Genomic DNA, 23,751 nt, shown 5'->3' with positions numbered 1-23,751 from the left:
CTATGGTCCTTGATAGCTGGGGCCACCGGAATCGGGGTAGGGGTCCTGAATTCTTTTGATGTTGAAGCCATTAGGAACAAGCTATCTTCTACAGGATATAGTACAGGAGAGGCCATAAAAGTAATTTCTCAATGGGGGCCTACACACTCACAAGAAGAATGGAAAGTCCTGCGTGGGTTGTATCGTGATTGGCAATGGCATAATTTCACTTATGAACAATTTGGAAAAAGCTTTCAAAGCACCCAAACAATGTCCGAAAGAATTCAGTGCATACTATGGCAAAGTATTGTTAATCAACAGTATGTAGACTTCAAAACGGAATGGTTACAGCTTCAAGGTAAATATTGGAGACAACAATTGCATTTGCCTGAGGAAATATGGGTAAAGCCTATACAATTCCATTGTGAGGGAGAGGTGTGTTATGCTGATTTTGATATAGCTAGAAGTAATCTTCCCCCTGAAATATGGTGCCCCTTTATATTGCTCCCTGTAGTAATAGGTGAAGAATGGTGGACACCTCACACTAACAAAAATGGATTTATCAAACAAATCACACTGTAGATCCCACTAGATGTGCAGATTGGTCTAAGGGGTGGGTATGTACCCACACTGGAAGGGCGCTAGACCCATGCCTTCACCCAATACCAGGAGAATGTGAATGGTTATACTATTAATGGCACAAACTTATATCAGATAGGAACAGAGAGTATATGTTACATTACTAATCATCCCTTAATTATTAATGGATTTATACAAACAACCGGAGAGCAAGTAAGGTGTACGTGCAATATTACCAGCATTATTGACATAAGCACTCACATCTGGTACCGACCAAGTTCACCATAACCACATTACAGATGCAAAGGTGTGCGCAGTTAGAGTGGAACATCTCGCTTGTTGTTAAGCTACCCAGATAAGAGGCAATCAGGCACTACGCACAAGTTACCTTTGCTCAACTTGATATGGCAGCTAAATACACCAAGGATACAGCCATACTGATGACCATAAACACTAAACAGCTTATGCACACTGCTTCATGCATCCAGCAAATAACTGAGCATCGTTGGTATGACATCTTCTTAGGCTGGGCACTAGGAGCTATAAAGACGCTAACTATATTGTTACAACAGCTAATTTGGTTATTGATTGTGTTACGCTAATGACTATACTATGTAGACTATATGTATGCACAAAGCAGTTTTCATACTAAAGATGCAAGCGCTTAGAATAACGTTGACCAGTATTAGTAGGAACCTATCTAGCGGAATGTCAAAGTAAATGATATCTGTTTCAACATGCATCACGCTCATCTAAGGGGTGGAGTGTGCAGTATTAGGGAAAGATGCGGAAGACATTGTAACGCGAAGGGTTAATTAGCTTGAGCAGTGTAGATGAGCGTAATGCCTGTTGAAACCCCCTCCCAAACATCGTGGAAAAGTTCATGAGATTATTTTTACGCTTGTTTGTGTAGAAGACTCCGTCTCAACCTTGAGAACGAGAGTACAGGGAGAAGATGGAATGAAAACAAAGGCTGGAGCAGAGCAGAGCAGCCAAGTACTGATAACATTGCTAGAAAATGCCAGAATGAGATAGAATCCAATCTTTGAGTTATTTAAGCACTGAAGTGTGGGTGAGGGATTAGGAAGCTCGCAGATGGAATTGTGGAAGCTGCCATGGCCCAGCGCTGCCTCCCTGTTTGCTCGTGGTGCTTGAGGGGGAGAGAGGTCCAAGCAGGCGGTAGAGGACTCCCCAGCATTTCGTGGATTAAGTTAAGTTTCCACACAGGGATAAAATACCTTTGTTTCTCTGCTCTATTATTATGACTGATTATTTATGCCTGCACTGTGTTTATAACCTGAAGTATTCAGCTCATTTATATTTTGCTTTCTAAACATCGTAGTGAGAACCTGCTGCAGTAATTGAAACATGCATTTTGGTGCACAGTAAATCAAAGCTTAAATGAAGTATTCAGTTTGTTTATATTTTGCTTCCTGAACATCGTAGTGAGAGCCTGCTGCAGTAATTGAAACATGCATTTTGGTGCACAGTAAATCAAAGCTTAAATGAAGTATTCAGTTTGTTTATATTCTACTTCCTGAATATCGTAGTGTGATGCATTTTAGTATACAGTTAATCAAAACTTATATCTGTCAATTCTTTGCTTATATATATATAAATAGATGCTTTTCATTGCTATTCTTATTCTACTATTGTTAATGTGCTAAATGCCTACATTTTGCCTGCAATTCTAGTGAAGCTAAATTGTATTTATAATTGGCGTGTGGTCCTTCATTGAGCGTCCTTATTGACTTATACCGAACAGGTGTCAACCAGTCACCTGGATAAGACACCAATGTTCAATGAATGCAAAAGACCTAGGCAAGAAGCCCCCAGATATTTCTTGGTGAACAGTATTATTTGTTCAAAAGTGTATATTTCAACTTCATATGTCTGTTTTACTGTGTATCACTGTGTTTCAGGCAGCCTGGCCTCTTTTAAATTGGTGTTTTGTAAAAATTTGTTTTGGCCGTGACTGTGTGAATTGCCTTGCTAGTTTATGGCACATAAACCCCCACTCCCCCTTTTTTCTTCTAAGTAAAAATGCTACATACATCTTGCAGAGTGTGTTTTTAGGAGGATTTTTTAATCTGTTTCTGTGATTTAAATTGTGTTTAGAAACTGTCTGCCCCACTGTTTTTTTGCCTTTAAAAAAGCCTGATTTCAGAGTCTGCGTCCAGCAGCATTCCAGTTTTTGTTTTTTAAACAATTTGTCCCTTACCTGGAAAGTAGACTCTGCTAGCTTGGAAGGGTGGATTCAGCCTGTCTGTATCCAAGGAGATTCTGAATAGAGCAGCAGCTGCCTTCTCCCTGCCTACAGGGACTGGACTTAGCTGATTGGATCTCTGAGTCCCTGTTGCACCTGAACTCTCCCACCCACACCTGCTCTGGTCCCTTATGTTTGTGGAGGGAAGCCCAAGACAGTCACCTCCATTTTGGGAGCCTCAGTATCTTCCCTGTGTCCTAATACAGCCCAGTGCTCAAGGAATGCAAAAGACCTAGGCAAGGAGCCCCCAGACATTTCTGGGTAAATAGTATTATTTCTTCAAAAGTGTTTATTTCAGCTTCGTGTGTCAGTTTTACTGTGGACTCTCTGTGTTTCAGGCAGACTGGCCTCTTTTAAAGTGGTGTTTTGTAAAAATGTGTTTTTGCTGTGAGTGTATGAATTGCCTTGCTATTTTGTGGTACATAAACCCCCCACATCCCCCCTTTTTTCGTCCAAGTAAAAATGCTATATATATCTTGCAGAGTGTGTTTATCGGAGACTGTTTTAATCTGTTTCTGTGATTTAAATTGTGTTTAGAAACAGTATTTTCCCATGTTTTTCTGCCTTTAAGAAAGCCCAGTTTCAGAGTGCGCATCCAGCAGTATTCCAGTGTTTCTTTTTTAAACAATCCCTCCCTTACGTGGAAAATAGACTCTGCTAGCTTGGAAGTGTGGATTCAGCCTGTCTGTATCCAAGGAGATTCTGAATAGAGCATCAGCTGCCTTCTTCCTGCCCACAGATAGTGGACTTTGCTGATTGCCTCTCTGAGTGTCTGTTGCACCTGAGCCCTCCCCTTCCGCACCTGCTCTGGCCTTTTAAGTTTGTGGAGGGAGGCCCAAGACAGCCACCTCCATTTTGTGGGCCTCAGCATCTTCCCTGTGTCCTAATACAGCCCAGTGTTCAAGGAATGCAAAACACGTAGGCAACGAGCCCCCAGATATTTCTTGGTAAATAGTATTATTTGTTCAAAAGTGTTTATTTCAGCTTCATATGTCTGTTATACTGTGGACTCTGAAAGAGGCCAGGCTGCCTGAAACACAGAGTGGTGTTTTGTAAAAATTAGTTTTTGCTGTGACTGTGTGAATTGCCTTGCTACTTTGTGGCACATAAACCCCCCACAACGCCCCTTTTTTCTTATAAGTAAAAATGCTACATACATATTGCAGAGTGTGTTTTTAGGAGGCTGTTTTAATCTGTTTCTGTGATTTAAATTGTGTTTAGAATCTTTCTGCCCCCTTGTTTTTTTGCCTTTAAAAAAGCCCAATTTCTGAGTGCGCGTCCAGTAGTATTCCAGTGTTTCTTTTTTAAACAATCTCTCCCTCACGTGGAAAGTAGACTCTGCTAGCTTGGAAGTGTGGATTCAGCCTGTCTGTATCCAAGGCGATTCTGAATAGAGCAGCCGCTGCCTTCTCCCTGCCCACAGGGACTAGACTTAGCTGATTGTTAAGTTTGTGCAGGGAAGCCCAAGACAGCCACCTCCATTTTGTGATCCTCAGCATTTTCCCTGTCTCCTAATACAGCCCCGTGTTCAAGGATTGCAAAATGACCTAGGTAAGGAGCCCCCAGATATTTCTGGGTAAATAGTATTATTTGTTAAAAAGTGTTTATTTCAGCATCGTGTGTCTATTTTACTGTGGACTCTCTGTGTTTCAGGCAGCCTGGCCTCTTTTAAAGTGGTGTTTTTTAAAATTTGTTTTTGCTGTGACTGTGTGAATTGCCTTGCTAGTTTGTGGCACATAAACCCCCCCACCCTCCCCTTTTCTTCTATCTAAAAATGCTACATACATCTTGCTAAGTGTGTTTTTAGGAGACTGTTTTAATATGTTTCTGTGATTTAAATTGTGTTTAGAAACTGTCTACCCCACTTTTTATGCCTTTAAAAAAGCCCAATTTCAGAGTGCGCGTCCAGCAGTATTCCAGTGTTTGCTTTTTAAACAATCTCTCCCTTACCTGGAAAGTAGACTCTGCTAGCTTGGAAGGGTGGATTCAGCCTGTCTGTACCCAAGGAGATTCTGAATAGAGCAGCAACTGCTTTCTCCCTGCCCACAGGGGCTGGACTTAGCTGATTGGCTCTTGGAGTCCCTGTTGCACCTGAGCCCTTCCCCCCACGCATGCTCTGGCCCCTTGAGTTTGTGGTGGGAAGCCAAAGACAGCCACTTCCATTTTGTGAGCCTCATTATCTTCCCTGTGTCCTAGTATAGCCCAATATTCAAGGATTGCAAAAAGACCTAGGTAAGGAGCCCCCAGATATTTCTGGGTAAACAGTATTATTTGTTCAAAAGTGTTTATTTCAGCTTTGTGTGTCTATTTTACTGTGGACTCTGTGTTTCAGGCAGCCTGGCCTCTTTTAAAGTGGTATTTTTTAAAATTTGTTTTTGCTGTGACTGTGTGAATTGCCTTGCTAGTTTGTGGCACATAAACCCCCCCCTGCCCTCCCTTTTTCTTCTATCTAAAAATGCTACATACATCTTGCACAGTGTGTTTTTAGGAGACTGTTTTAATCTGTTTTTCTGATTTAAATTGTGTTTAAAAACTGTCTGCCCCCCTGTTTTACTGCCTTTAAAAAAGCTTGATTGCAGAGTGCGCGTTCAGCAGTATTCCAGTGTTTGTTTTTAAACAATCTCTCCCTTACTTGGAAAGTAGACTCTGCCAGCTTAGAAGTGTGGATTCAGCTTGTCTGTATCCATGGAGATTCTGAATAGAGGAGCAGCTGCCTTCTCCATGCCCACAGGGACTGGACTTAGCTGATTGGCTCTCTGAGTCCCTGTTGCACCTGAGCTCTCCCCCACACACAGGCTCTGGCCTCTTAAGTTTGTGGAGGGAAGCCCAAGACAGCCACCTCCATTTTGTGAGCCTCAGCATTTTCCCTGTGTCCTAATACAGCCCAGTGTTCAAAGATTGCAAGAGACCTAGGCAAGGAGCCCCCAGATATTTCTGGGTAAATAGTATTATTTGTTCAAAAGTGTTTATTTCAGATTCGTATGTCGGTTTTACTGTGGACTCTCTGTGTTTCAGGCAGCCTGGCCTCTTTTAAAGTGGTGTTTTTAAAAATTTGTTTTTGCCTTGACTGTGTGAATTGCCTTGCTAGTTTGTGGCATATAAACCCCCCACCCCCGTTTTTCTTCTAAGTAAAAATGCTACATACATCTTGCATAGTGTGTTTTTAGGAGACTGTTTTAATCTGTTTCTGTGATTTAAATTGTGTTAGAAACTGTCTGCCCCCCGATTTCAGAGTGCGCGTCCAGCAATATTCCAGTGTTTGTTTTTTAAACAATCTCTCACTTACCTGGAAAGTAGACTCTGTTAGCTTGCAAGTGTGGATTCAGCCAGTCTGTATCCAAGAAGATTCTGAATAGAGCAGCAGCTGCCTTCTCCCTGCCCACAGGGACTGGACTTAGCTGATTGTCTCTCTGAGTCCCTGTTGCACCTGAGCCCTCCTCCCCACACCTGCTCTGGCCCCTTATGTTTGTGTAGGGAAGCGCAAGACTGCCACCTCCATTATGTGAGCCTCAGCATTTTCCCTGTGTCCTAATACAGCCCAGTGCCCAAGGATTGCAAAAAGACCTATGTAACGAGCCCCCAGATATTTCTGGGTAAATAGTATTATTTGTTCAAAAGTGTTTATTCCAACTTTGTGTGTCTATTTTACTGTGGACTTTCTGTGTTTCAGGCATCCTGGCCTCTTTTAAAGTGGTATTTTCCAAAAATTGTTTTTGGCCGTGACTGTGTAAATTGCCTTGCTATTTTGTGGCACAGAAACCCCCCAACCCCCTTTTTTCTTCTAAGTAAAAATGCTACATACATATTGCAGAGTATGTTTTTAGGAGGCTGTTTTAATCTGTTTCTGTGATTTAAATTGTGTTTAAAAACTGTCTGCCACCTTGTTTTGTTGCCTTTAAAAAAAGCTCGATTTCAGAGTGCGCGTCCAGCAGTATTCCAGTGTTTCTTTTTTAAACAATCTCTCCCTTACCTGGAAAGTAGACTCTGCTAGCTTGGAAGGGTGGATTCAGCCTGTCTGTATCCAAGGAGATTCTGAATAGAGCAGCAGCTGCCTTCTCCCTGCCGACAGGGACAGGACTTAGCTGATTGGCTCTCTGAGTATCTGTTGCCCCTGAGCCCTCCACCCCACACCGGCTCTGGCCCCTTAAGTTGGTGGAGGGAAGCCCAAGACAGCAACCTCCATTTTGTGAGCCTCAGCATCTTCCCTGTGTCCTAATACAGCCCAGTGTTCAAGGATTGCAAAAGACCTAGGCAAGGAGCCGCCAGATATTTCTGGGTAAATAGTATTATTTGTTCAAAAGTGTTTATTTCAGATTTGTGTGTCTGTTTTACTGTGGACTCTAAAAGAGGCAAGGCTGCCTGAAACACAGAAAGTTGTGTTTTGTAATTATTTGTTTTTGCCGTGACTGTGTGAATTGCCTTGCTACTTTGTGGCACATAAACCTCTCACACCCCCCCTTTTTTCTTCTAAGTAAAAATGCTACATACATCTTGCAGATTGTGTTTTTAGGAGGCTGTTTTAATCTGTTTCTGTGATTTAAATTGTGTTTAGAAACTGTCTGCCCCCCTGTTCTTTTGCATTTAAAGAAGCCCAATTTCAGAGTGCGCGTCCAGCAGTATTCCAGTGTTTCTTTTTTAAACAATCTCTCCCTTACCTGGAAAGTAGACTCTGCTAGCCTGGAAGTGTGGATTCAGCCTGTCTGTATCCAAGGAAATTTTGAATAGAGCAGCAGCTGCCTTCTCCCTGCCCACAGGGACTGGACTTAGCTGATTGGCTCTCTGAGTCCTTGTTGCACCTGAGACCTCCCTCCCACACCTGCTATGACCCTTTACGTTTGTGGAGTGAATCCAAGAAAGCCACCTCCATTTTGTGAGCCTCAGTATCTTCCCTGTGTCCTAATACAGCCCAGTGTTCAAGGATTGCAAAAAGACCTAGGTAAGGAGCCCTCAGATATTTCTGGATAAATAGTATTATTTGCTCAAAACTGTTTATTTCAGCTTTGTGTGTCTATTTTACTGTGGACTCTCTGTGTTTCATTCAGCCTGGCCTCTTTCAAAGTTGTGTTTTTTAAAATGTGTTTTTGCCGTGACTGTGTGAATTGCCTTGCTAGTTTGTGGTACATAAACCCCCCCACAACGCCCTTTTTTTATTCCTATCAATCAATCAATCATTCGCATTTATAAAGCGCGCTACTCACCCATAAAGGGTCTCAAGGCGCTGGGGGGGGGTCAGTGCTCGAAGAGCCAGGTCTTGAGCTGCCTTCTGAAGGAGAGGTGGTCAGGTATGGCGCGAAGGTGGCTGGGCAGCGAGTTCCAGGTCTTCGCTGCCAAGAAGGAGAAGGATCTTCCTCCGGCGGTGGCTTTGCGGATGCGGGGTACAGCTGCCAGGTCCTGACCGGCGGAACGTAGAGTGCGCGGGGGGGTGTAGAAGGAGACGCGGCTGTTGATCAGTTTGGGTCCAAGGTTGTGGAGGGCTTTGTGTGCGTGGGTCAGGAGTCGGAAGGTAATCCTCTTGTTGATGGGGAGCCAGTGGAGTTTTCTCAGGTGTCCGGAGATGTGGTGGTGGCGAGGGATGTCCAGGATGAGTCTCGCGGCGGCGTTCTGGATTCGTTGGAGTTTTCTCATCAGTTTGTTGGTGATGCCGGCGTACAGGGTGCTCCCGTAGTCCAGGCGACTGGCTACGAGGGCGTGGGTGACGGTCTTCCTGGTGTCGGTGGGGATCCAGCAGAAGATCTTGCAGAGCATGCGGAGGGTGTTGAAGCATGCCGAGGTCACCGCGTTCACCTGCCTGGTCATGGAGAGTGATGAGTCCAAGATGAAGCAGAGGTTGCGTGCGTGGTCGGTGGGTTGGGGAGTGCTGCCTAGGGCGGGGGGCCACCAGGAGTCGTCCCATGCGGTGGGAGTGGGGCCGAGGATGAGGACTTCCGTCTTGTCTGCGTTCAGTTTCAGACGGCTGTCTGTCATCCAGTTCGCCACTTCCTTCATTCCTTCGTGAAGTTTGGTTCGGGCTGCGGTGGGATTGTTAGTGAGGGAAAGGATGAGCTGGGTGTCGTCGGCGTATGATATTAGGTTGAGTCCGTGGTTGCGTGCGATGTTTGCCAGGGGGGTCATGTAGACGTTGAAGAGAGTGGGGCTGAGGGAAGATCCTTGGGGTACTCCGCAGATGATTTCCGTGGCTGTCGATCTGAAGGGGGGGAGGCGGACTCTCTGGGTCCTGCCGGAGAGGAAGGAGATGATCCATTCGAGGGCATTCCTAGTAAAAATGCTACATACATCTTGCAGAGTGTTTTTTTAGGATACTGTTTTAATCTGTTTCTGTGATTTAAATTGTGTTTAGAAACTGTCTGTCCCCACTGTTTTTTTGCCTTTAAAAAAGCCCGATTTCAGAGTGCGCGTCCAGCAGTATTCCAGTGTTTGTTTTTTAAACAATCTCTCCCTTACCTGGAAAGTAGACTCTACTAGCTTGGAAGTGTGGTTTCAGCCTGTCTGTATCCAAGGAGATTCCGAATACAGCAGCAGCTGCCTTCTCCGTGCCCACAGGGACTGGACTTAGCTGATTGGCTCTCTGAGTCCTTGTTGCACCTGAGACCTCCCTCCCACACCTGCTATGACCCCTTACGTTTGTGGAGTGAATCCCAAGACAGCCACCTCCATTTTGTGAGCCTCAGTATCTTCCCTGTGTCCTAATACAGCCCAGTGTTCAAGGAGTGCAAAAAAACCTAGGTAAGGAGCCCCCAGATATTTCTGGGTAAATAGTATTATTTGTTCAAAAGTGTTTATTTCAGCTTTGTGTGTCTATTTTACTGTGGACTCTCTGTGTTTCAGGCAGCATGGCCTCTTTTTAAGTGGTGTTTTGTAAAAATGTGTTTTTGCCGTGACTGTGTGCATTGCCTTGCAAGTGTGTGGCACATAAACCCCCCACACCCCCCCTTTTTTCTTCGAAGTAAAAATGCTACATATATATTGCAGAGTGTGTTTTTATGAGGCTCTTTTAATCTGTTTCTGTGATTTAAATTGTGTTTAGAAACTGTCTGCCCCCCTGTTTTTTTGCCTTTAAAAAAGCTCGATTTCATAGTGTACGTCCAGCAGTATTCCAGTGTTTGTTTTTTAAACAATCTCTCCCTTACCTGGAAAATAGACTCTGCCAGCTTGGAAGTGTGGATTCAACCTGTCTGTATCCAAGGAGATTCTGAATAGAAAAGCAGCTCCCTTCTCGCTGCCCACGGGGACTTGACTTAGCCGATTGTCTCTCTGAGTCCCTGTTGCACCTGAGCCCTCCTCCCCACACCTGCTCTGGCCCCTTAGGTTTGTGGAGGGAAGCGCAAGACTGCCACCTCCATTATGTGAGCCTCAACATTTTCCCTGAGTCCTAATGCAGCCCAGTGTTCAAGGATTGCAAAAGACCTAGGCAAGGAGCCCCCAGATATTTCTGGGTAAATAGTATTATTTGTTCAAAAGTGTTTATTTCAGCTTTGTCTGTCTGTTTTACTGTAGACTCTCTGTGTTTCAGGTAGCATGGCCTCTTTTAAAGTGGTGTTTTGTAAAAATGTGTTTTTGACGTGACTGTGTGAATTGCCTTGCAAGTTCGTGGCACATAAACCCCCCACATTTTTCTTCTAAATAAAAATGCTACATACATCTTGCAAAGTGTGTTTTTGGGAGACTGTTTTAATCTGTTTCTGTGATTTAAATTGTGTTTAGAAACTGCCCCCATGTTTTTTCTGCCTTTAAGAAAGCCCGATTTCATAGTGCGTGTCCAGCATTATTCCAGTGTTTGTTTTTTATAAAAATCTCTCCCTTACCTGGAAAGTAGACTCTGCTAGCTTGGAAGTGTCGATTCAGCCTGCCTGTATCCAAGGAGATTCTGAATAGAGCAGCAGCAGCCTAGGCTCTATGAGTATCTGTTGCACCTGAGCCCTTCACCCCACTCCGGCTCTGGCCCCTTAAGTTTGTGGAGGGAAGCCCAAGACAGCCACCTCCATTTTGTGAGCCTCAGCATCTTCCCTGTGTCCTAATAGAGCCCAGTGTTCAAGGATTACAAAAAGTCCTAGGTTAGGAGCCCCCAGATATTTCTTGGTAAATAGTATTATTTGTTCAATGGTGTTTATTTCAGCTTCGTGTGTCTGTTTTACTGTGGAGTCTTTGTGTTTCAGGCAGCCTGGCCTCTTTTAAAGTGGTGTTTTGTCAAAAAAAATGTTTTGCTGTGACTGTGTGAATTGCCTTGCTAGTTTGTGGTACATAAACCCCCCCCCCCTTTTTTCTTCCAAGTAAAAATGCTACATACATCTTGCAGAGTGTGTTTTGAGGAGACTGTTTTAATCTGTTTCTGTGATTTAAATTGTGTTTAGAAACTGTCTGCCCCCTTGTTTTCTTGCCTTTAAAAAAAGCTCGATTTCAGAGTGCGCCTCCAGCAGTATTCCAGTGTTTCTTTTTTAAACAATCTCTCCCTTACCTGGAATGTAGACTCTGCTATCTTGGAAGTGTGGATTCAGCCTGTCTGTATCCAAGGAGATTCTGAATAGAAAAGCAGCTGCCTTCTCCCTTCCCACAGGGACTGGACTTAGATGATTGGCTCTTTGAGTCCCTGTTGCACCTGAGCACTCCACCTCACATCGGCTCTGGCCCCTTAAGTTTGTGGAGGGAAGCCCAAGACAGCCACCTCCATTTTGTGAGCCTCAGCATTTTCCCTGAGTCCTAATACAGCCCAGTGTTCAAGGATTGCAAAATGACCTAGGTAAGGAGCCCCCAGATATTTCTGGGTAAATAGTATTATTTGTTAAAAAGTGTTTATTTCAGCTTCGTGTGTATATTTTACTGTGGACTCAATGTGTTTCAGGCAGCCTGACCTCCTTTAAAATTGTGTTTTTTAAAATTTGTTTTTCCTGTGACTGTGTGAATTGCCTTGCTATTTTGAGGCACATAAAATCCCCCCCCCCTTTTTCTTCTATCTAAAAATGCTACATACATCTTGCACAGTGTGTTTTTAGGAGACTGTTTTGATCTGTTTCTGTGATTTAAATTGTGTTTAGAAACTGTCTGCACCCTTTTTTTCATGCCTTTAAAAAAGCCCAATTTCAGAGTGTGCATCCAGCAGTATTCCATTGTTTGTTTTTTAAACAATCTCTCCCTTACCTGGAAAGTACACTCTGCTACCTTGGAAGTGTGGATTCAGCCTTTCTGTATCCAAGGAGATTCTGAATACAGCAGCAGCTGCCTTCTCCGTGCCCACAGGGACTGGACTTAGCCGATTGGCTCTCGGAGTCCCTGTTGCACCTGAGCCCTCCCTCCCACACCTGCTCTGTCCACTTAAGTTTGTGGAGGGAAGCCCAAGACAGCCACCTCCATTTAGTGAGCCTCAGCATCTTCCCTGTGTCCTAATACATCCCATTGTTCAAGGATAGCAAAAAACCTAGAGAAGGAGCCCCCAGATATTTCTGGATAAATAGTATTATTTGTCAAAAGTGTTTATTTCTGCTTCATGTGTCTGTTTTACTGTGAACTCTCTGTGTTTCAGACAGCATGGCCTCTTTTAAAGTGGTGTTTTGTAAAAATGTGATTTTGCTGTGACTGTGTGAATTGCCTTACAAGTTTGTGGCACATAAACCCGCCACTCCCCCCATCGTTTTCTTCTAAGTAAAAATGCTACATGCATCTTGCAGAGTGTGTTTTGAGGAGACTCTTTTAATCTCTTTCTGTGATTTAAATTGTGTTTAAAAACTGTCTGCCCCCCTGTGTTGTTGCCTTTAAAAAGCTTGATTTCAGAGTGCGCGTCCAGCAGTATTCCAGTGTTTGTTTTTTAAACAATCTCTCCCTTACCCGGAAAGTAGACTCTGCTGGATTGGAAGTATGGATTCAGTATGTCTGTATCCAAGGAGATTCTGAATAGAAAAGCAGCTGCCTTCTCCCTGCCCTCAGGGACTGGACTTAGCTAATTGGCTCTGTGAGTATCTGTTGCACCTGAGCCCTCCACCCCACACCGGCTCTTGCCCCTCAAGTTTGTGGAGGGAAGCCCAAGACAGCCACCTCTATTTTGTGAGCCTCAGCATCTTCCCTGTGTCCTAATACAGCCCAGTGTTCAAGGATTACAAAAAGACCTAAGTAAGGAGCCCCCAGATATTTCTGGGCAAATAGTATTATTTGTTCAAAAGTGTTTATTTCAGCTTCGTGTGTCTGTTTTAATGTGGACTCTCTGTGTTTCAGGCAGCCTGGCTTCTTTTATAGTGGTGTTTTTTAAAAATGTATTTTTGCCAAGACTGTGTGAATTGCTTTGCTAGTATGTGGCACATAAGCCCCTCCTTTGTTTTCTAATTAAAAATGCTACATATATCTTGCAGAGTGTGTCTTTAGGAGACTGTTTTAATCTGTTTCTGTGATTTAAATTGTGTTCAGAAACTGTCTGTCCCCATGTTTTGTTGCCTTTAAAAAAGCCCGATTTAAGAGTGCGCCCCAAGCAGTATTCCAGTGTTTGTTTTTTAAACAATCTCTCCCTTACCTGGAAAGTAGACTCTGCTAGCTTGGAAGTGTGGATTCAGCCTGTTTGTATCCAAGGAGATTCTGAATAGAGCAGCAGCTACCTTCTCCCTGCCCACAGGAACTGGACTTAGCTGATTGGCTCTCTGAATATCTGTTGCACCTGAGTCCTCCCCCCCCCAACACCTGCTCTGGCCCCTTAAGTTTGTGGAGGGAAGCCCAAGACAGCCACCTCCATTTTGTCAGCCTCATCATCTTCCCTGTATCCTAATACCGCCCCGTGTTCAAGGATTGCAAAAAGAACTAGGTAAGGAGCCCCCAGATATTTCTGGGCAAACAGCATTATTTGTTCAAAAGGGTTTATTTCAGCTTCATGTGTCAGCTTTACTGTGGATTCTGTGTTTCAGGCAGCCTGGCCTCTTTTAAAGTGGTGTTTTGTAAAAAAAAAAGTAGTTTTTGCCGTGACTGTGTGAATTGCCTTGCTAGTTTGTGGCACATGAACCCCACCCACCCCCTTTTTTCTTTTAAGTAAAAATACTACATACATCCTGCAGAATGTGTTGTTGGGAGACTCTTTTAATCTGTTTCTGTGATTTAAATTGTGTTTAGAAACTGTCTGCCCCCCTGATTTTTTGCCTTTAAAAAAGCCCGATTTAAGAGTGTGCGTCCAGCAGTATTCCAGTGTTTGTTTTTTAAACAATCTCTCCCTTACCTGGAAAGTAGACTCTGCTAACTTGAAAGGGTGGATTCACCCTGTCTGTATCCAAGGAGATTCTGAATAGATCAGCAGCTGCCTTCTTCCTACCCACAGGAACTGGACTAGCTGATTGGCTCTCTGAGTCTCTGTTGCACCTGAGCCCTCCCCCCACACTTGCTCTGGCCCCTTAAGTTTGTGGAGGGAAGCCCAAGACAGCCACCTCCATTTTGTAAGCCTCAGCATCTTCCCTGTGTCCTAATACAGCCCAGTGTTCAAGGATAGCAAAAAACCTAGATAAGGAGCCCCCAGATATTCCTGGGTAAAAAGTATTATTTGTTCAAAAGTGTTTGTTTCAGCTTCGTGTGTCTGTTTTACTGTGGACTCTGTGTTTCAGGCAGCCTGGCCTCTTTTAAAGTGGTGTTTTGTAAACATTTGTTTTTGCTGTGACTGTGTGAATTGCCTTGCAAGTGTGTTGCACATAAACCCCCCACGTTTTTCTTCTAAATATAAATGCTACATACATCTTGCAGAGTGTGTTTAAATGAGACTGTTTTATTCAGTTTCTGTGATTTCAATTGTGTTTAGAAACTGTCTGTCCCGATGTTTTTCTGCCTTTAAGAAAGCCCGATTTCAGAGTGCGCGTCTGGCAGTATTCCAGGCTTTTTTTTTAAACAATCTCTCCCTTACCTGGAAAGTGGACTCAGGCTGAATACACACTTCCAAGTTAGCAGTCTGTATCCAAGGAGATTCTGAATAGACCAGCAGCTGTCTTCTCCATGCCCACAGTGTCTGGACTTAGCTGATTGGCTCTCTGAGTCCCTGTTGCACCTCAGACCCCCCCACTCCTGCTCTGGACCCTTATGTTTGTGGAGGGAAGCCCAAGAGAGCCACATCCATTTTGTGAGCCTCAGCATCTTCCCTGTGTCCTAATACAGCCCAGTGTTCAAGGATTGCAAAAAGACCTAGGCAAGGAGCCCCCAGATATTTCTGGGTAAATAGTATTATTTGTTCAAAAGTGTTTATTTCAGCTTAGTGTGTCTATTTTACTGTGGACTCTAAAAGAGGCCAGGCTGCCTGAAACACAAAGTGGTGTTTTTTTTAAATGTGTTTTTGCCGTGACTGTGTGAATTGCCTTGCTAGTTTGTGGTACATAAGCCCCCTCCCCTTTTTTCTTCCAAGTAAAAATGCTACATACATCTTGCAGAGTGTGTTTTGAGGAGACTGTTTTAATCTGTTTCTGTGATTTAAATTGTGTTTAGAAACTGTCTGCCCCCTTGTTTTCTTGCCTTTAAAAAATCCCAATTTCTGAGTGCACGTCCAGCAGTATTCCAGTGTTTGTTTTTTAAACAATCTCTCCCTTACCTGGAAAGTAGACTCTGCTAGCTTGGAAGTGTGGATTCAGCCTGTCTGTATCCAAGGAGATTCTGAATAAAGCAGCAGCTGCCTCCCCCCTGCTCACAGGGACTGGACTTAGCTGATTGGCTCTCAGAGTATCTGTTGCACCTGAATCCTCCACCCCACATTGGCTCTGGCCCCTTAAGTTTGTGGAGGGAAGCCCAAGACAGCCACCTCCATTTTGTGAGCCTCAGCATTTTCCCTGTGTCCTAATACAACCCAGTGTTCAAGGATTGCAAAAAGACCTAGGTAAGGAGCCCTCAGATATTTCTGGGTAAATAGTATTATTTGTTCAAAAGTGTTTATTTCAGCTTCGTGTGTCTATTTTACTGTGGACATTCTGTGTTTCAGGCAGCCTGGCCTCTTTTAAAGTGGGGTTTTTTCAAAGTTGTTTTTGTCGTGACTGTGTGAATTGCCTTGCTAGTTTGTGGCACATAAACCCCACCCCCTTTTCTTCTAAGTAAAAATGCTACATACATCTTGCAGAGTGTGTTTTTAGGAGGCTATTTTAATCTGTTTCTGTGATTTAAATTGTGTTTAGAAACTGTCTGCACACCTATTTTTATGCCTTTGAAAAAGCCCGATTTCAGAGTGCGCGTCCAGCAGTATTCCAGTGCTTGTTTTTTAAACAATCTCTCCCTTACGTGGAAAGTGGACCCTGCTAGCTTGGAAGTGTGGATTCAGCCTGTCTGTATCCAAAGAGATTCTGAATAGAGCAGCAGCGGCCTTCTCCCTGCCCACAGGGACTGGACTTAGCTGATTGGCTCTTTGAGTCCCTGTTGCACATGACTCCTCCCCCACACCTTCCCTGGCCCATTAAGTTTGTGGAGGGAAGCCCAAGACAACCACCTCCATTTTGTGAGCCTCAGCATCTTCCCTGTGTCTTAATACAACCCAGTGTTCAAGGAATGCAAAAGACCTAGGCAAGGAGCACCCAGACATTTCTGGGTAAATAGTATTATTTGTTCAAAAGTGTTTATTTCACCTTAGTGTGTCGGTTTTACTGTGGACTCTCTGTGTTTCAGGCAGCATGGCCTCTTTTAAAGTGGTGTTTTGTAAAAATGTGTTTTTGCCGTGACTGTGTGAATTTTCTTGCTACTTTGTGGCATATAAACCCCCCAAACCCCCCTTTTTTCTTCTAAGTAAAAATGCTACATACATCTTGCAGAGTGTGTTTATAGGAGACTGTTTTAATCTGTTTCTATGATTTAAATTGTGTTTAGAAACTGTCTGCCCCCCTGTTATTTTGCCTTTAAAAAATCCCAATTTCAGAGTGCGCGTCAAGCAGTATTCCAGTGTTTTTTTTTTTTAAACAATATCTCTCTTACCTGGAAAGTAGACTGAATCCACACTTCCAAGCTAGCAGAGTCTGTCTGTATCCAAGGAGATTCTGAATAGAGCAGCAGCTGCCTTCTCCCTACACACAGGGACTGGACTTAGCTGGTTGGCTCTCTGAGTCCCTGTTGCACCTGAGACCTCCCCCCACACTTGCTCAGGTCCCTTAAATTTGTGTAGGGAAGCCCAAGACAGCCACCTCCATTTTGTGAGCCTCAGCATCTTTCCTATGCCCTAATACAGCCCAGTGTTCAAGGATTGCTAAAGACCTAGGCAAGTAGCCCCCAGATATTTCTGGGTAAATAGTATTATTTGTTCAAAAGTGTTTATTTCAGATTTGTGTGTCTTTTTACTGTGGACTCTCTGTGTTTCAGGCAGCATGGTCTCTTTTAAAGTGGAGTTTTGTAAAAATGTGTTTTTGCCGTGACTGTGTGAATTGCCTTGCAAATTTGTGGCACATAAACCCCCCCCACCCCCACCTTTTTCTTCTAAATAAAAATGCTACAATCATCTTGCAGAGTGTGTTTTTAGGAGGCTGTTTTAATCTGTTTCTGTGATTTAAATTGTGTTTGAAAACTATCTGTCCCCATGTTTTTCTGCCTTTAAAAAAGCCCGATGTGGGACATCCATCCCCCAAAGGGGAAGTTCCTAGTCCTATTATTTCTTGCAGAATTCCCAAAAAAAGACATGACATTCCACACATTCTAAAAAAAAGACGACATTCCACACATTCCAAGAAAAGACACGACATTCCAAGAAAAGACGACATTCCACACATTCCCAAAAAAAAGACATGGCATTCCACACATTCCAAAAAAAAGACATGACATTCCAAGAAAAGACATGACATTCCACACATTCCAAAAAAAGACACGACATTCCACACATTCCAAACAAATGACACTACATTCCACACATTCCAAAAAAAAGACATAACATTCCACACATTCCAAAAAAAAGACATGACATTTCAAGAAAAGACACGACATTCCACACATTCCCAAAAAGACATGATACCACACATTCCAAAAAAAGACACGACATTCCACACATTCCAGGGAAAGACACGACATTCCACGCATTCCAAAAAAAAGACACGACATTCCATGCATTCCAAAAAAAGACATGACATTCCACACATTCCAAAAAAAAGACATGACATTTCAAGAAAAGACACGACATTCCACACATTCCAAAAAAGACATGATACCACACATTCCAAAAAAAGACACGACATTCCACACATTCCAGGGAAAGACGACATTCCACGCATTCCAAAAAAAAGACACGACATTCCACGCATTCCAAAAAAAGACACGACATTCCACACATTCCCCAAAAAGACAGAACATTCCACACATTCCAAAAAAAGACGACATTCCACACATTCCCAAAAAAAGACACGACATTCCACACATTCCAAAAAAAAGACATGACATTCCACACATTCCAAAAAAAAGACACGACATTCCACGCATTCCAAAAAAAGACACGACATTCCACACATTCCCCAAAAAGACAGAACATTCCACACATTCCAAAAAAAGACATGACATTCCACACATTCCCAAAAAAAGACACGACATTCCACACATTCCAAAAAAAAGACATGACATTCCACACATTCCAAAAAAAGACACGACATTCCACACATTCCAAAAAAGACACGACATTCCACACATTAAAAAAAAAGACACGACATTCCACACATTCCAAAAAAAGACATAACATTCCACACATTCCAAAAAAAAGACGACATTCAACACATTCCCAAAAAAGACATGACATTCCAAGAAAAGACGACATTCCAAGAAAAGACACGGCATTCCAAGAAAAGACACGACATTCCACACATTCCAAAAAAAAGACATGACATTCCACACATTCCAAAAAAAAGACATGACGTGTCTTTTCTTGGAATGTCGTCTTTTCTTGCCATGACATTCCACACATTCCAAAAAAAGACATGACATTCCACACATTCCAAAAAAAAGACGACATTCCACACATTCCAAAAAAAAGACACGACATTCCACACATTCCATAAAAAAGACATGACAGTCCAAACATTCCAAAAAAAAGACACAACATTCCACACATTCCAAGAAGACATGACATTCCTAAAAAGACATGACATTCCACACATTCAAAGAAAAGATGACATTCCACAAATTCAAAAAAAAAGACAACATTCCACACATTCCACCCATTCCAAAGACATGACATTCCAAACATTCCAAGAAAAAGACGACATTCCACACATTCCAAAAAAAGACATGACATTCCAAAAAAAAGACGACATTCAAAGAAAAGACACGACATTCCACACATTCCAAAAAAAAGACATGACATTCCACACATTCCAAAAAAAAGACATGACAGTCCAAACATTCCAAGAAAAGACATGAGATGCCACACATTCCAAAAAAGACACGACATTCCACACATTCTAAAAAAGACATGACATTCCACACATTCCCAAAAAAAGACACGACATTCCACACATTCCCAAAAAAGACATGACATTCCACACATTCCAAGAAAAGACATGACATTCCAGGGAAAGACACGACATTCCACACATTCCAAAAAAAAGACATGACATTCCACACATTCCAAAAAAAAGACATGACATTCCACACATTCCCAAAAAAAGACATGACATTCCACACATTCCCAAAAAAAGACGACATTCCACACATTCCAAACCGAGGGGACCGCAATAGAGAGCGCAATGTTTAATTCTCCATTTGTAAGGAATATAACATAGGATGCTTAGAAGTAGGTTTGTACAGGGATTTTAGATTCCCCCTTGAATTCTGGGTTATGGTTTTTCAAAAGAGTCTAAAATATTTTATTTTCTTGTTGCAATTCCAGAATCTTAGATTTAATTATATCCTGTGAAATCTGTAGACCTTTCTCTGCAAGGACAGTGGTAGGTTTCACAACAAGCAACAGCACTAAAGCTTGGATTTTGTTACCACTTGCTACTAGCTGCCTGGGTTCTAGTAGGTCTTTTCTGTCTTTTGCTAAACCGATCATTGTTTACCTTAAATGTAGTTTTAAACATTGCCTCTTTAGTATTAAGTACTGTGATCTTTAGTAGGTCACAAGACTGGGCTATATCATTCAAATGGTAAATAGAGGTTATGAAATGCATCAGCTCTTTTCTTTGGTTGTTGGCTGGTTGAATATTGTATTTTACAACCACTTTCAGCAGACATGCGATAATCAGAACTCCTGCTCAGCAAACTGTCAGCATTGCAAAAGGAGAATGATGCAATACTCAGTCACTGAATCTGGACCAGAGCAGAAAATGAAGTCAGGATCTAGCAAAGTGGTGTTGGTGAGCCAACAAGCGAAATATTCTGATCGTAAATGTTCATTTCTCTTTAGAAAATTCAGTTTTTCAGGACTAGGGTTAACATCCTCACACCTTAATGTAGACATTAAATGCCCTTCATTGTCGGGCACAGGTAAACTGCCCTGCACAAACTTAAATGAAGCACTAGTGGTTTTCTTTCCTAGACCTCTCATCGTGACAGTCAAAACAATTTCACCAACAGCAATTTAAACAGAACAAAAAATGGTAACTTACTGAATGCAAGAAACCTTACAAGTGATCCCGGAAATGTGGGTTGATCATTCTGTCAGGAACTGTCAGGGTGTTGGCTAGACTGGTGGCAGGGAAGTCAAAGGGGGCAGAATACTGGAAAAGAGCTTCCCAAGGTCACACAGAGTCAGAGGAGAGAGGGGATCCAAAAGGGAAGCTATGTTCAAGGGAATAAGAGATGGCTCAGAAAGTACAGGCATTCAAGAGGCAATGTGGGCACCAGACTAACCCCCCAGGACAAACGTGCAAGATATATATATATATATATATATATATATATAAATAAGCATAAACAATAACGGGAATGTGGGGTGAAGCACTCAGGAGCTCCACACGCTAAGACTGAAGCTCAGTAAGTTCCTCACCCACAATTGCTGTTACAGGTTCTGACTGAAAAAACAGATATATTGGATGTGTGCAAAGGCAGGGTCTGTGGATCTGATCCCTATGGTGATGTTAAAAAGTAACTGAAACACCATGTAGGTTGTCAGCTGAGCCCACAGATCCTGGAGATCAAACAGGAACACACAAGGTGGTAACAGCAAGGGATTAGAACTAAATACAACCACTATAGAGAAGGAGCTAGCAAGGAGGAGCGCTTAACAGGAAAGAAAGGAAAACAAAGGGTACACCTGGGAGAAAACAAGCAACAAACATACAAGGAATCTAGAAGCAAGACAGCAGGAAAGAAGAAAACTACAAACTGCAACAAAGAAATGGAAAGAAAGGCAAGGACTGGGAAAAGGAAAATACAGAAGGAGAGGCTTCAAGGGAGCACAAGGAGTGCTGGTGCCGGAATTAAGGAAACCAGGAAACTCTGCAGGCAGAAACAGTACAAGGAATTGCTGAGGCTCAGGAGTCAAGTAGCAGTGCAGGGAGTGCTAGTTCAGTAACAAGGATAGCTACAGCACATGAACAAGGATAGCTACAGCTCAGGACCAAGGAAATACTATGGCTCAGGAACTAAGAATAACAAAAGCTCAAGCAACAAGGGAGGAATAACTAAGGCACTGTAACAGGAAAATGGAATAATTATGGCTCAGAAACTTCAGGAAACAAGGGTTGGTCTCACTAGAAAACATACAATTACCTACACTGGACTAAATGGAGCTGAGTCTTAAAAGGGCTCACAGTAGTCACATGCATCAGGTGTAAGCAGGCTAGCACCAGTCAGCCACAGGTGTGATGAATTCCTCCACCCGTCCGTAGCTGCATGGGTGGAAATGAAGCAATGAGCAGGGGATTACAGCTATTGGAGTTCCAAACATGGGCATGCTAGCTTCCACAAATCCTGGCATGGATTGGGAATGGATGATAATTTCCAAAGAGGGTCCAAATGGCTGGAAGTCAGACTATGTCTATAGGGGAATGTCTGGAAGCTTATTAGAGCATTGGAAAGTCCCAAAATGTGGCCCCCTGATGGTGGACTTGAGAGTGAAGGGAGCGAATTGTGACAAACATTGTTTTGCACACTTCTGTCACTGGAGTATACTTGGGCTATGCTTGGGTGATATTTGTGCTACCTTTGGACTCTCTTTCTCTGGTGGCCACCTGGGGAGACTTATTTCTTATGAAGCTTCCTAACTTACTATAGTATCATCAGTAGAAAATGCTTTCAGTTTTCCACTTTGATTCCATCAAGACAGCTTTCAGACGTGCCATAGTTTTGGCATAAATTCAGAAGGTTAGCACTCTAGTTGCACACTGGAACTCTGCAGAGAAGCTGCTGATCACTAGGGAGTTAACTGGCAGTCTACAGCTGGTGTTAAAAGTGCATTTTCAGTCTGCATGTCAGAATGTTTTAATGAAAGAAGAGGAAGATATGTGAGAACTCACTTAACATCCTCATTTTTCTTTCTACAGCACTAACCATAATTTCTGTGACAAAATTAACCTCTTCATTTTGTTCCTTTCTAAAATTGTTTCAATTAGTACCAGTTTGGTTCAATCAAGATGGCTTCAGGTGTGCCACTCTTATTATAAGTAAATCTGTTAGCATTCTAGTGGTTCCTTAGAACAGTCTGGAAGGCTGCAGAAGACGACAAGGGAACGGACAGGCTTCTCCTGTTGGAAGTACATATTTTACTGAGAATGTCAGACTTCACACTATCTTTCTCAGCCATATGAGAATGAAGTTACTGAAAATATGCTATCATTTTAGCTTCAGGAGCACCTTCAATAGCCTTGATAGGAAAATAGTTTTCTATCAAACACGATTCATGAAATCCCAGAAGGCTTTTTCACTGGGTAAAATCACCTGAGAACACACCAAAATTGCTACAATTAGTATGGTACCATCAATAAATGAGTTATTTATATTGTAACAAAAACCTGTTATCTACCTTTACACGTTCTGCTTTTTGTGACCCTCAAAACCTGCCGTTCACTACAATGTATTTCAGTGGGGTGCTATCATGTATATTGGTCCCAAGAAAGCTCACGATGAGATCTGTGCTTAGGCTCTGCCCAGATATCTATATTTATTTTTGCTTTAGTAATTCCAAAACTACTCAATGGATTTACACCAAATAACAAAAGGCATGATCTGCACAGCAAGATCTGGCTTCCTGCCAAATTTGGTGCAATTCCATTCAGCGGTTCGGGCTGTAGTCATGGAAAAATGAATTGGAAAAATGTGTTTTACGACGTCCCCCAATCCTTTTTTCTGGGCACAAGCTTGACGAAATACCCCACAACCTTCAACACAGCAGCTGAACTGACTGTAGTATTAGTTTTGAAAATTTTGTGAAGATTCAAACGGAATCAAAGTTATTAACAAAACATGTTTTTCCTATGGAAATTAGTTCCTAACTAACTACCTACTGGCAACAGCCAGTCGGTAATATATATATAGATATTTATATATCTATGTATACACACATATATATTTATATATATCTCTATGTATATATATAGAGATAGATATAGATAGAGATATATATATAGATCACAAAGTTCTGGAGTCTCGGGGCTCAAGACGCAGCAGTCCGTTTCAGGTCCCAGAAACCCAGATAATGCACCAATTTGCATCCATAAATCAAAGGGACCATGAACACCAAAAGATACAGTAAGTGATTTAGTTACCCAAAATGTCGATACCAATGTGTTTCAGCCGTAGCCTTGATCACAGTAGTTGACAAAAGGAACTGACATGGTCATTATATACATACATTCATGAATATTAAAAATGGACATCAAACAAAATGTGAAAGTTATAATACCTCTGATGGCAGCCGCCATGATTGCATAGTTAACAGTCCATATACTTAATATCACCTAAATAGCCTGTATGCCTCTGTCAAAACCTCAATAGCTGAAAATCAGATTGAGAGAAAAAATATTATGTAAGAAACCCCATGTTACTTCAAAGCCTCCGTCAGACAGTAATGCGGAAGCACCGCAAATGGAATAGTGTAC

Source organism: Pleurodeles waltl, chromosome 10 (genome assembly GCF_031143425.1).
Source record: "Pleurodeles waltl isolate 20211129_DDA chromosome 10, aPleWal1.hap1.20221129, whole genome shotgun sequence".
NCBI lineage: Eukaryota > Metazoa > Chordata > Amphibia > Caudata > Salamandridae > Pleurodeles > Pleurodeles waltl.
Note: the sequence above shows the minus strand (reverse complement) of the source record.